The sequence below is a fragment of the Octodon degus genome, unplaced genomic scaffold, assembly GCF_000260255.1.
Source record: "Octodon degus isolate 3935 unplaced genomic scaffold, OctDeg1.0 scaffold00145, whole genome shotgun sequence".
NCBI classification, from domain to species: domain Eukaryota; kingdom Metazoa; phylum Chordata; class Mammalia; order Rodentia; family Octodontidae; genus Octodon; species Octodon degus.
Window position 1 is genome coordinate 5,368,462 of NW_004524721.1, and position 15,281 is coordinate 5,383,742.

The 15,281-nt window shown below is 37.5% G+C and overlaps 1 protein-coding gene and 1 pseudogene across 1 annotated transcript in view; both read right to left on the reverse strand.

The window, feature by feature from the left end:
- The window catches only part of LOC105743637, a 4,661-nt pseudogene extending 3,116 nt beyond the window's left edge, over positions 1-1,545 (reverse strand).
- The window catches only part of Gpr158 (G protein-coupled receptor 158), a 503,792-nt gene that overhangs the window by 478,077 nt on the left and 10,434 nt on the right, over positions 1-15,281 (reverse strand). The gene's annotated exons all lie outside the window — the stretch shown is intronic.

The following is a 15,281-nucleotide window of genomic DNA, read 5'->3' on the forward strand; positions in this document are numbered from 1 at the left end:
TCTCTCTCTCTCTCTCTCTTTCTCTTCATACAAGTCTTAAAGTAAAATTATACCGGTGATCAAATTTTTCAGAATGAGATCTATAGCTTATATTCATAGAATTTCTGATCCAGATATAATAAGAGAAAATTAATCCAGTAGGAAAAATTTTCCTACTGGATTTTATTTTCAGGAGGCTGTTGTACTTGTTGATAGTGGGTTTTATTTGTTTTTGACATGGCCTTCCTATGCAGTTTGGGCTGGTTTTAAACTTACTGTGGAGCCCAGGGAGGCCTCAAATTTATGGTCAACCTCCTGTCTCAGGCTTCTGAATACAGTGGAAACTTGACTTATGAATGCCATTCATTCACAAAAGCTGGTTGTAACTCAAGTTGGTTGTGAGTCAAGACTATTTTTTCCATAAGAAATAATGGTGATACTCATAATGCATTCCCAACCTCGTGGAGCATCGCTTAACTAACATTATCATAATAAAAAGATTTGCATAATGTGAATAATTTACCAGAAACACCAATAACCTTAGTGTATTCACCACAAACCTATAAAATGTTCCTAGTTTACCAGAAACAATAATCTCATACTTATTCACCATTCAAGTTGACATCTTTGGGTTGCAGGAAAGGAAAATGAAATGGAAGACGGTTATTTGGAAAGAAAGTTCCCTCCTATAAGAACAGTGGAGGGCCAGCCAAATAGCTCAGCAGATTAAAGTGACTGCTCAGGCAGATGCAGGGGCCAGTAGTTTGATCGCCAGGCCTGTCATGCCAGCCCCACCCCAGGGCGCATTGAGACAGCGATTGAGACTGGGCTTGGTGGTATGTACCTGTAATCCCCAGCACTTGGGAGGCTGTAAACAGGAGGATCACTTCAAGTCCAATCTATGCAGTGAGACCCTGTATACCCTGTATACCCTGTCCTAAATTAAAAAAAAAAAAAAAAAAACAGAATGTAGCTCTCTGTTGTCCTTTTTCTCTTCGGGTAAATCTGTAGCCCACTAGGACCTGCTTCTGGCTTACCAGGTTTCAACCTTTTCAGAACTAAAAACTGATCTGAGGTCATCTGTTTCTACCTTTAACACTGTTCTATAGTGCAACATGACATTGAAACTAATGCTGAAAGTGTTACTCAATTTAGTAAATTATGATCAATAGTGTTACAGAAGGTAGAAAGGCAATCTGGAGTGAGTGAATGGAATATTTTCTCTGTTTGGTGGGTCTTCTCTACAAGTGTTGGCAGTTCTGACTACTTTTTCAGGATTTCCTTTATTTCAGAAAAGTTTTGCTGCACTGATTGTTCATGGCCCTCTTCTTCAGAAAGCTCCTCAGCTGCCATTCTCTGCTGCTCAGCCAGAAGTTGCTAAAATTATAGTGCAGATAATTCTTCTGAGTGTTGCTCTACCAGTTCCTCAGCATCACCACAGTCCACCTGCAAGCTTTTGGACTCTGATATGACAATGCCATCAATCACAGGGTTAACTGAAGGCTCAGGCTCCTCTGAACAACCAGCAAAGTCTCTCTCCTGTACTGTATAAATTTTAGGCCACATTTTCTTCCATGTAAATCTTGGTATCTTTAGATAGAAATTGGCTAAATATTTCTCAACTAATTCTGCACAGTAAAGGATGTTGTAATGTTCATTATAGAACTCTTTAAGGGTTCAATCTGTATAAAAGACCATCTGAAAGCACTTCAAGAATAGTTTCTTGATATATACTTTCTTATAGCTAGCTATAATCTTCTGGTTCATAGGCTGCAGTAGAGGAGTTGCATCATGCAGGAGGAACCTGACTGAGAGCGATGAGAATTCTTCAGCCAATTCTTCTTCCAAATCTCTTGGGTAAGCAGGAGCACTATCCATTATGAGGACAACCTTGAGTGATAAGCCTTTGTCCTCTAGATATTTCTTAGCAGCAGGACAGAAAGCTTCTCTGATCCACACAAGAAAAAGTACTCTTCTTGTATGGCTTTTGAATTAGATCTCCACAAGACTGCTTAACCTATTGTTAATGATTTTATGATTTTTGAACACTTTACTGGTCTCAAAATGATAAATCTAGAGAAGCTTTATCTTAAAGTTGACATTCACATTGGTATGCAACAATTTTAACCTGTCCTCCATAGGTCTGTGGTCTGGTATTTTCTTATCTTCTTGGGTTATGTTCTCCTAGGCATTTAAGAAAACTGTGAAACAAGAGAAAAAGCTATTTCTCAGGGTCATCATTTTGAAGTGGAACTTTTGTCTACACTGGCTGATTCATCATGTCTAGTTACACTATTAAACCCAGTTATCATTTTTTATGTATATTTTATGGAAGGGTCTACAGGGAGTTCAGGGTCTCATTGCTCGATCAGACTCATAGTGATCTGCCTGTTTACAATCTCCCAAGAGCTGGGATGATAGGTACACACCACCACACCCAGTCTCAATCAGTTATCATTTTAGAATTGTGAAACCACCCCCTAATGGTACAAAATATTTCACCATTGTCATTCACTGATGGATTAGCCTTTGTAATATTTGTAGGCTCAACAGACTAAGTACCTGCTTTGGTAAGCACAGGGACAAGAGTTTGATCCCTGGTCCTGCATCCCACACCAGTCCCATCTCCAGGCATTCTGAGCTGCTGACCAAGTCTGGGCCTGGTAGTGCACACCTGTAATCCCAGCACTGTGGAGGCTGAAAATAGGAGGATCACCATGAGTCCAAACTACATAGTGAGACCCTGTACCAAACACATTAAAAATAGATATAGATATAGACATAAATATAGATATAGATATAGATAATCTGCATTTATAATCCCAGATTTTTCACAAATTTTACTCAGGCTATAACTTGCCATTGGCCTTTTATTTTCCCATACTAACAATACCCTTTCTACCTCATCTAGCACCATTGATCATAACTTACTAAATTGAGTAACACCTTTAGCAACACTAGCTTTTTTACAGAAATCTTTTCTCTCTAAGATTGTCAAGATGTGAGGGGGTGGGGTAAATTAAAAAAAAAAGATTGTCAAGATGTAGATTTCAACATGCTGTACATACTAGCAAGATCAATCACATGACTACTCTCATGTTTCTCCACAATTTCTCTTTCATTTTTTTTTTTTTTTTTTTTTGTGATTGCTTACTCTATTTTCCCTTCCTTCCTTCTTTAGCTTCTTTTCTAGCTTTTGGGGATCATTTTGATAGAAACTATATAAAGCACTGACCAAAATCATATCCACAAATACATGCACCTGAGCTCAGACTGTTGCTTACATAGGCTCATGTAGGCTTTCCTAGCATCGCAAGCCTTTGTTTACAAAAATGGCACAAGGGCCACATCTGTGCCACATTTAAGTTACACCTAAAATTCTGATCGTAATCCAAGTTGTTCATATGTGGAGCTGGCCATAACTTGACAGTCCACTGCACTGAGACTAGAGGTATGCACCACATGCCTGGACACCAAGGATTTTAAACGAGTTTTATTTGTTTTTATTTTTTTTAATTTTTTCCCATACTTTTATTGAGAAACAAATAGCAATGAGAGAGTTCAAAACAAATTGGTAGGATAGTTTCAATAATTAATACAATGCATACATTCTTCTTAGTGGTTAATTGCTGTACAAGATGTGGACATGATATCCTATTTACAAACACTATTAGAATAAATCCCTCTATTCATTAAGAGAATGTAACTATATATCTATCCTAACCATTTTGAACACACAGATACAAAAGGGACATTCACCTGTATCCCCTTTTTTTGTTTAGTTCCGTTATTTGAATATTATAGGTGTGCTAACTCAGTAAAATATTCTAAAAGAGTCCAGTAATCCATAATAGTATTGGTCTTCCACTTCACTGGCAATGTCGAAATTGTTGACCTGAGTCCCCTATAGCTCAACATAACAGCATGGCTTTACTTCTTATATTTAATTTTTATACTTTTCTGCTGGATGGTTAAGACCAAGGTAAAGCAAGACCTGTGCAACAAGAGTTGTAGCTTTTGGATCTGATAAGGTCAGTGAAATCCCCTCAGGATTTATCCTGAGATCCTGTACCTCAGATTGTAGATCCTTTCTCAGTGTCAGCCATGTTGATGAGTCACGGCCATTGCTTGGCCAATGTGCTGTCTGTGAAAGCCTGAGAATGTTTTCTCTCCATGTGACTCTCCTTAGACACACTCCACATCATCGATCACTTTCTGCTTTGGCCCCATAATCTCTTTGATCAGAAAATTTGGGACACGACTGAGTTATGTGACATTACAATACAAGTTCTCATATGTCCTGAGTCTTAATTGACCTTGGAAGGCTAGGGCCAAAATTTTGGCTTTTATTGCAGCCCTCCTTTTTCTCTAATTTTGATCTGCAAACTTAGGTTGTTAACCCTCCAGAAGACAAGCTTATTGTTATTACCATACAACCTAGGCTCTTAAGCTTAACCTCACTATCTGTCTGAATGTCAAACATTTTAGGCATAACATGGAACAGGTATTTTTCATCAAGTATTGATATGTTGAACTTTAAGTCCCTACAGAATACAATGAAAAAACATTTAAAAATTAGAATATATTTTAAAAATAGGCATAAAGAATTATATAATTCTTATGTTTATACGTAAGTCCAAAAATCTAACCATATACAATCTTGAAGCAGGACAGTCCCACATTCCTTTTCCTGTCTCCTGCATTCATTCACCACCCCCTTTTTTTCTGAACAATCATCTACCCAAGAGACAGAACAGCAGCAACTGGCATGTCATGACAAGGAGCCTGTATTCAGAACACCAGAATACAGAATGAGTTTTATTTAGATACCCCAATGACCCAAATGCAAACTATGTGTAAAGTTTACTTTTATAGTTTGAATCTTATATTTTCAGTTACCATTTATTGAGAAAATACTATATGTTAAACATTATGCTAGACATCCCTCAAACACTCACATTAAAACTACCTTTGAATGATATTCTTCCCAATTTATATTGCAACTATATATGGTTAATATGCACTCTAATAATAGTTAAGAAACTTAGAATATGAAGAGGTAAACTTTTTGCATAAGGACACAGAGCTAATAAGTAAAAGGAATAAATGTCATACCTTTATCTTAGTTATAAGGGTAAGATGACTAGTCATAAGCCTCAAGGTCAAGCATTTGTTCAAAATAATGAATGGGGCGCATGTCCTTCTAACTACTTGTCTCACTTTTTACTTGTTGCTGAGACAACATACCTAATGCTGAGAATTAAGGAAGGAAAGGTTTATTTAGCTCACGGTGTTTGGAAGTTTCAGTCTATAATCAGCTGATGTCAAGGCAGGATGGTGTGACAGAGGGGAAACAATTCATAGTGGGAGGAAAGCAGCAAAGGCAACAAGATCAAAAAGCAAAGGAAAAAACCTCTTTCTCTCCATTATATATATGCAGGCTACCCACCCCAGGATAGATGTAGCACTCACACCCATAATCCCAGCATTGGACCATGAATCAATCACAAACTCTAAAAGCCCACCTCCATGAAAGCATGAGGCCTTGCGGGGACATCTAGACACAAACTGTAGCACCACTTATGCACTATCCAACTGCAAAGACATAAAGTAAGTACAGGAGGGACAGATTAGGATGAGGAAAAGCATCTCACTAGAGATTTGATGAATTCTCTAAGACCATGTTACTGATAAGATAAGGTAGTAGTCATTAAGGTTATAGTATGCTTAAGAGAAGGTTGAAATACAGCGGGAAACTACCCATCCTATAGAGCTTCTAGAAAGATTTCAAGCTTAAAGTCAGTTAGTATCAAGAGTGGAAATGGAAACTAAAGCTGCCATCAAGTAATAAATTGAAGAACTTTCCTCTAAATAGTTCATGGGTTGGCACATCCTCTCCTTTGTGTGTGATATTGGCATTTCTTTCTTTCTTTTTCTTTTTTTTTTCTTTTTAGCGGAACCAGGGATTGAACTCAGGCCCTTGCGCTTGCTAGGGAAGTGCTTATTCCACTGAGCCATCTCCCCACCCCACCCCCAGCATTTATTTCTGATCTAGAAACCAAGAAACATTTTTACATTTTGAAATGATTTCTTGTGAAGAACTCAAACCTTCAAGAATGGTTATTAGTTCTTCCAGAGTTCTCTTAGACTAAAGGTCTAGGTAAACTGCTAATTTGTTTCTCAGGCATTCTGACATCAGTAAAACCTGAAAGTAAAAGGAGAAAGCTAATGAGCTCCTAGACCCACTCATTTGTCTTAAGAATCTATGCCATCTAACTATATAAATTTACTTAGTCATCAAATTGTAAAATTAATAATGATGAACTAAGGATTATATATATCAGAAGAGCTGGTGGTATAAAGCAGAAAAACATACTAGAACAAACCAAACTGAACTTGGTATAGACAGAAATTCAGGGAACAAAACAGAATTAGTATAGATATTTTAATTAATACCCTCAAATAGATTTATGAAAACACACAATTATGAAAAATAATCTGAGAGTAAGAGTTCATGAACATTGAAAAATATAGTTGTTGTGGTTAGGAAGAGTTTTAACTTGGTAGGCTTTGATATCTGACCCAGGAATTTGTGGAATACACTTCTAGGTGTGCCTGGGTGGGTCATGGAAGTGTGGCCTTGGGGGCTTATGCCTAGTCTGGTCCTTCACCCTTTCCACTCTGGCACTACTACCCTGTTCTGCTTTCTCTATTGACTTTATCTAAGTAGTTTTGCTCTGCCATACATTTGTTCCATCTCTACCTTGAAGTTGGCTGATTATATGACTGAAGATATGAGAGAAAAAAGCCTCTCCTCTTTAAAAAAAAAAAAAAAAAAAAAGCGGCAGGGAGGTGGGGAGATGGCTCAGTAGAATAAGTGCTTGCCTGGCAAGCACAAGGGCCTGAATTCAATCCCCAGTTCCACCAAAAAAGTAAAAATAAAAATAAAAATAAAAACCTTCTGCTTTTAAGTAGTGGGTGTTGAGTGTTTCAGAAATATGATTAACATATATCGCTGGGACCATAGTGGGGCTGTTGCTCTAATTATACCTAACCAAGTGGTTCAGAAGTCTTTGAAACTGGTTTTTAGAAGAAGTTTGGAAAGATTTGGAGATGCAGGATGATAATGCTTTTAAATGCTATAAACAGAGCAAACTAGTGATTCTGGTCAGAGATTAGATGAACAGAAGGCTGATAGGAATGGAGACAGTAAGGGCCAGGCTCAAGGGGTCTCATTTGGGAGCAAGGACTCCATTGGTAGCTGGACCACAGTCAATGTGTGTTATACTCTGACAGAAAATTTGTCTAAATTTTGCCCATTTCCTAAGACTTGTAAGAGGCAGAAATCAAGGGTGGTAAACTAATTTGGTGGAGAAAATTTCAAGACTGTTTAACATGTAGTTATAGTTACTGCTGGCTTCTTTTAGCCAGATTTATGGTAAACATTAAAGACAAAAGACAGAGCAGAATTTTTTGGAAATCTAAAATTTTGTTCCAGAAGTAACCAGGTGTAAAGTTGGATGTGCCTGCTAAAGAGAAGTACCATAAAAATAAAGTAATTTGGAGAGCGCAGGCCCGGCAAGTGAGTGAGATGACCCAGGCCGCGGGATCCTGAATAGACCCAGAGTGCAAGCCCCACGAGTAAGCGAGAGGACCCAGGGCCTGGCGGGATCCTGAACAGACCCAGAGCGCAGACCCAGCATGGAACCCTTCAGCAGAACTCCCTGCAAAGCGGCTAGAGGCAAGACCCACCCAGGTGATTCAGGAGCAGAACATCTTGCCAGAGAGACACAAATGGGTTCAACTCTAATGCCTGCAGCAGAAAGAAGTGGAGCACAGCAGCCAGATCCAAGCAACACCCACCTGGAGGAATCTGAACTTCATAGATCCGGACCTGGTAATAACTCTATCCAAGCTCTTCACCACAGGTCAGAAGACAGTGGTATACAAAATGACAAAGAGAAGGAACAAAATGCAGTCTCAAGCCCTGAGTCCACCCAATACAACTGCAGAAGACACTAGCACTGAGGAAACTGGAAATCACACGACAGATATCTTGGAAATAACAGCGCTGACAGTAAAGAATCAACTGCAGAAAGGTATAGAAGAAATCAGATCAGAAATAATTTCTGAACTAAAAAATGTAGTGGTAACTATAATCAAAGAAGTACTAAGTGCTTCTAAAGAATACACTGATAAAAAAAATAGAGGAGGATATAAATGAAGGAACCCCTGAATAAACAATTTAGGAAAGAAATAGAATCTATGAAACAGGTTCAAAGTGATATACAGGAAATTAAAACCTCAATCACAAGCTGGCAAAACCGTTTGCGTGAAAGTGAAAATAGACTTTCTGACCTGAAAGACACCATTTGTGGCTAGTGAAAAAGTAAGAAAAGATCTCTTAAAAACAACTAGGATGCAGGAAAAAATAATTCAATACCTGCAAGACGATGCAAAGATGAACAATGTGAGACTAATAGGCATCAATGAGAAGGAAGGAGTCAATACAAATGATATAAAAAGAATATGGGCAGAAGTAATAGCAGAAAACTTCCCAAATATGGGGCAACAATCTGACATGCCTGTAACCGAAGCATATAGAACTCCAAATAGTATCAATCCAATGAAAACCACACCCAGACACATAATAATCAAGATTCCAGAAATTCAGCATAGGAACAGTATACTAAAAGCTGCTAAAGAAAAGAAACAGATCACTTTTAAAGGAAAACCCATCAGAATAATGGCAGATTTTTCTTCACAAACCACCAACTCAAGAAGAGCATGGAGCAAAGTACTTCAAGTCTTGCAAGAAAACAAATTCCAACCCAGACTGATCTATTCTGAAAAACTCCCTTTCAAATATAATGGAGAAGTGAAATATTTTCATGACAAAGAACAACTAAAGAAGTTCATGATGACAAAGCCAAGCCTACACAGACTACTAAATGAGGTTCTAGAGAGGGAGCAAATCGATCATAGCCCGTGAATGAGAATGGAAAGAACCCGTCAAATAGAGCAAACAATTAAACAGAGGAGAATAAGAGGTATACAATAGTAGTCTTTCAGTTATTCTTTTGTGTTCAGCAGCAGAATATTTTCATCAGCACACCCTACAAATGCACTTCTCTTCCATCCATGAGTCAAGATTCCATCTGAGTCTACAGGGTGGATTTCAAAGAAATAGCTGTAGCTCAGTTCCACAAATGACGCCTAGCCACCAGTAACTGTCACAGTCATTATGCATGTCCACAACACACTAGAACTTTGTGCGATATCCTATCCTTAAACTGTTTGAAGTGCTGGTCATTTACTTGCCATTCCAGTATTTATCTTATGTTTTACTCTTAGTACTTCTTTGCTATCATGAAAACTTTTTCTTAGTTCAATTGTTTTGAAACATTTAATTTTCTGAATATTGCTCAATCTTAATTTTTGTTCTAAGATTTATACTGTATCTTTGACTTACAATTTATTTAAAAGACATTGTATGATAGCTTCTCCTAGTATTAGAAACTTTAAAAAGTATATTTCCATTTTCTGTTGACTTTAAAAAAAAAAAGAGGTTTGTACCTATGTTGTTTATTTATTATTTCTTGCCTATATCTTGTAATATGAGAAACTACTTTGGCAGTAACAATACACAATGTACTAACCATTGTTACTCTCCCAAAATCTTGTTTTGAGATTTTGTACCATTGTTTTTATTTTTTTTTCTTTAAAATAAAATAACTGATGTCAAAAATAATTAATTAATTAAAAAGATAAATAAATACACAATAAATAAATAAGTGTAAAAATAAAGTAATTTGGACAGAGACAAGGATGAAAAAATGCCTTGAAGGCATCTCAGGAACCCACTAGATCCCATGCATAGCAGACTTGAGGATACAAAAGTGTAAATTTTTCATTTGAGAAGAGTCCCTGAGACTCCTACTCAAGAAGGCCCTCTTAGGGAATTGGTTCCCTAGGATTCATTTCAGTGTTCAGTCATGCAGGCTCTCAGAGACTGCTACAGCCATAATCAAAGGAGACCCACCCACTACTTGAGCTGCAATCAGCCTTGGTGTTATGCACATAATCCTGCTTTTACAGGCATGTAGAATGCAACACTTGTGGGGTCACAAAGTCTTTCACTCAGATTTCAAAAGAAAGCCTAAAAAGACTGGGAGATCAAGCAAGGATCCCCAGAGAGGGAAGTACATAAAGCAGTAGGAATGAAGTAAAAGGTCCAGTGCAGCCTTCAGGAGATTGAAGATACCAGGAATGTGGAATATCTTTCCAAGGAAAGTGGCACCCTAAGTGTAGCTCAATCTGAAATAGGTTGTATGGCTGCAAATAACAAGGCCATAAGGGCAAGGCTGCCCAAGTCCTCAGGAACACATGACTCACAACTGTGTATCCTGGATGCCAGATATGGAGCTACAGGACTTCATGTTTATCCACTGGGTTCCAGTCTTTCTTAGGTACAACTAATTTTATCCCCCATCCTCTCTTCTTAAATAAGAATGTATCCTTTTCCACTGTACCTTGTAACTACATAATTTTTTAACAGAGTTCACAGGTAAGAGTGTGCATAAATCTGAGAGACTTGAACTTGGACTTTTGATAAATGCTGGAATTGTTGAGTCTTGGGGAATGATTGCGATGTTTATGGCTGTATATGGGACAGTTGCTTTATGTTGGGCAGGATTATGAACTTGCTATCGTTTTTATTTGCAGATTAAGTATGGTTTCAGGAAATAGGTAGCAATTTGAAGAAAAAAAAAGTAGAATATGGTGGTTAGGGTAGAGTTTCAAAATTATTAGCTTTGAAATTCATCATAGGGATTGGTGGAGTGCACTTCTAGGTGTCTCCAGGAGGTCTGTAATGGTTAATACATTGTATCAACTTTAGAGGTTTAGAAGTATACCAAAGTGACTCAGCAGGGGGCCAGGATGCTCACTTTGTAAACATCTGAGGCTGTGCAAGAAGGGCCCAGAGATGGTGTGTATGCTACACCTCTCCTGGGCAGGGTAGCCTGCTTACAATACAAGGAAGGCGAAGAGGCTTTCTCGTCCCTTTTTGCTCTTGTTGCTTTTACTGTCTTCTGCCACTTTAAACTGTTGCTTCTCTGCCATACCACCCTGCATTGGAGCCCGCTGATTAGAGACTGAAACCACCACAAAGAGTGAATTAAATTAATCTTTCTTTCTTTAATTTTGGGTGTCAGGTAGTTTATCTCAGCAATGAGAGAAAAGTAACTAATACAGGGCCTACGGATGACCTTTCCCCCTTTCTGCCTTGGAATGCTTCTCTGGCTTTGTTTCCCTGCTGCCTTGGCTAGGTTTCTCCTGCTGCAGACTTGTGCTTGATGTCACTTCTCTGAAACAAGCCAATCATGGACTGAAGCTAAGAGCAAATTGATCCTTCCACCCTATAAATTGTGGGTGTTGTTTACTGTGTCTCAGTGATGAGAAAGCTAGTACAAGCTAAGTGAAACTGATTCAACATATTGAAAAAATAAGAAAATGCCCCCTGTATCTAAAGTAAAAAGAAAAGGAGGTGGGAGATGAGAGAAAAGTTGAGAAATATAGAGATCAATTCATAAACCCAGATAACTAACATTAGGAGTTCCAAAAAGAAAATAGTTAAGAAAATAAACTGTTATGGTTTGTATCTAGGTGTTCCCCAAAGACTCATGTAGTCAATGGCGTGGCTTCTAGAGTTTGTGATTAATTAACGATCCAATGCTGGGACTGTGGGTGTGGGTGCTGCACCTGCCCTGGGGCAGATCATCTGCATCACAATGTAAGGAGGAGAGAGAGGCTAGCTAGCTGCTGCAGCCACTGCCTCTCCCTTTGCTCTTTGCTGTTTTCTGCCACCATGAGATACTACTCACTACCATGTGCTGTTTTTCCCTGGAGCTAGCTACATATGGACTGAAACCTCCACTAACTGTGAGCTCAATAAATCTTTTCTTCCTTAATTTGCAGTGTCAGGTATTTTGTCCCAGCAAGAAGAGAAGAGTAACTGAGACATAAGTCATCATAAAAAGAAAGTTTCTCTCAGGACATATGAGAACTTGTACTGCAACATCATATAACTCAGTAGTGTCCCAAATTTTCTGATCAAGGAGATTATGGGGCCAAAGAGGAAAGTGATCGATGATGTAGAGTGTGCCTAAGGAGAGTCACATGGAGAGAAAACATTCTCTCAGGCTTTCACAGAGAGCACATTGGCCAAGCAATGGCCGTGACTCATCCACATGGCTGACACTGACAAAGGTTCTACAATCTGAGGTACAGGATCTCAGGATAAATCCTGAGGGGATTTCACTGACCTTATCAGACCCAAAAGCTACAACTCTTGTTGCATAGGTCCTGCTTTACCTTGGTCTTAACCATCCAGCAGAAAAGTATAAAAACGAAATATAAGTAAAGCCATGCTGTTATGTTGAGCTGTAGGGGACTCAGGTCAACAATTTCTGTCATTTCCTGTCAAGCGGAAGACCCAATACTATCATGGACTACTGGACTCTTTTGGAATATTTTGCTGAGTTTACACACCTATAATATTCAAATAACAGAACTTAACAAAAAAAGGGGATACAGATGAATGTCTTTTGTATCTCTGTATTCAAAGTGGCTAGGATAGATATATAGTTACATTCTCTTAATGAATAGAGTGATTTGTTCTAATGGTGTTTGTAAATAGGATATCATGTCCACATCTTGTACAGCAATTAACCACTAAGAAGAATGTATGCAATGTGTTAATTATTGAAACTGTCCTACCGATTTGATTTGAAACTGTCTCATTGCTATTTGTTTATCAATAAAATTATGGGAAAAAAATTGCAAAACAAAACAAAAAGAAAGTTTCTAAGCATGAAAGTCTAAAGCGACCCATTAAATGGTAAATACAAAAGCATTACACCTAACCACATCATCATGAGACAGAACCTCAAAGAAAAGGAAAAGATCTTAAATATTTCCATGAGAAAGAAAGATTACCAACAAAGGTACAAATAATTAGTTTAAAATCAAAATTTTCATCAGAAACAAATACTAAAAAAAAATTAATGTTGTCAAAACTCTGAGAATGAAATTACTTTGAATCTATACTTTTATATTCTGACGAACTACTAATCATTCATGAAAACAAAACATTTTCATATGTGGAAAAATTTAGAAACTTCACTTTACACACAACCTCTCTGAAAGTAATATTTGAGAATATGCTGTATGAAGTAGGAAATAACAAGGAGGAAGAATAATTCTAGAAAAAAGAAAAGAAACCTGTATGCAACATATAGTTATTGAATTAATTTATCAGGCCAATAATTTATTCTACAAAAAACATAAAGCAAGAGATATAAATTATGGGACTCCTGAGAATATCTTTAAAAATATAAATATCTAACAAATAGAATGATTGTATTTGTTACAATCATTTGGGTACTTTTAGAAACAATCCATGTGATTTGTGTGTGTGTATGTTTGTGTGTGTCTTTAACATGAAAATTAAGCAATTAGTAAATCAAAAAGGTGGAGATACAGGATACATTAAAAGTCTTGATGCACACACACAATCAACTATATCAAGGTTTTGAGCAAGGGATCTAAAAATAGAGATGAAATTAAGATTTAGAAAATTCTTGAAATAGTATGGATTCAATTGTTCAGGTTTCAATTCTTAATGACAACTAATAAACAAGGCACAGAATTTGTCACCATAATAATAGGATACAAATGTTAGCTTTAATTACCTAAAAATATTGGAATAGGTAATGGGATTAAGGGCCAAAGGAAAATAAATAAAGAATAGAAGAGACTAAAGTTTATCAATAGAAAACAATACAAAAAATATAAAAAGTAAGTAATACAAAAAATAAAAATGAAAATATAGCTAATAAAGCAATGAGTGGGTGAAATATAAAAACAAAATGAGAAAAGTTTCATACTAGTCAAATATGAGATGCTAACAGTGATTACTTTTTTTTAGAAAACTCATAACCTCTATTTATTAATGCTAATAAATACATCATTACAAGTACCCCATATGTGCATTTCTTATCCTGTCAGATCCTGTCTCCTCTTGACTCCCATCTTAAACTTAGCTTGCTTCTGGGCCTTCCAGTCTCACTTTTGTGACCTTGGGTCTCTTCCTGGCATTTCAGGCAGCTCCTGACCTAGACATCTTAGCCTTGGCCAGAGCCAAGTGTGTGTCAGGAAATGGCAAATGACAGGAGGACCTGCCAGTCACCAGCTTGAAAGAGGTCAAGAACTGGTAAGTTGTCATCCCATCATGCTGGTAAGAGCAGGCAGTGTTTGCCATGTGTTTATTTACTGTGTCTTTCCTGTTACTCTTCTGCTGCCATCTGGAAAGTGTTTCACTTTACATGTTTAAGACTGGGAACATGAAAAACAACAAACTAATTTTGTAAAGAATTCTAGATTTTTGGTTTCTACACCTATTATATTTCAAATATTCCAATATATTCATTCACATTCAGAACAGAACAATTAGAAATGGCTTGTTCTTTGACATCAATTTCATATTGGAAAACTGAAATTTTAGGGAAAAGGAAGGTAATAGGCAAGAAGGCCAAGAGACAAGGAGAAAAAGAGACTAGCAGCCAAAATAAAACAAGAACCCTACAATAAAACCATCCAAAGGAAAAAATGAAAAGGTATTCACAATTTATATATAACCAGAGGGGTAGACATTTTTTAAGTATTTAATTTTTTTTACATTAGCACAGCATGAAAACTGTCATCTTGTTTACTAGAGTCCATTAACACTGGCTTTCTTTCCATGTGCAGAATACTTCATCTGCTCAAAGTCTTAGTTTTCCTTTGTTCCCCACCTGGAGCATGACTACCTTTGTCATCCCAAGACCTTCTCCTTTCCATCCTTCATTTTAGAGCCCAGGGTCACTGCTTCAAAGTGGTCTTTCCACCCCATGTAACACATCTACCTCTCAGTGTTGTCTGCTACATTATGATGTCCTTAACCAGAAGGACATCTACACCCGTTTGAGAAATAAGATAATTACACTAGAAAACAATAACAGGAGGCACCTTGCTCCCACAAGGGCCAAGAACATATCACCGGGCTCTTTAGGTGATCAATGAACAGTGAACACAAGTTAACCTTTACTTGGTTGCTCATGTCCTTTTATTTTTAACCCACAGTTAAGCTACAAGTTCACTGCAACCGTAGAAACTGGGGCTGGAGAGATGGCTCAGTGGTCTAAGGCACCTACTTGGAACAAGCTTGGCAAAGCATCAGGGACCGCGGTTCAATCCCCCAG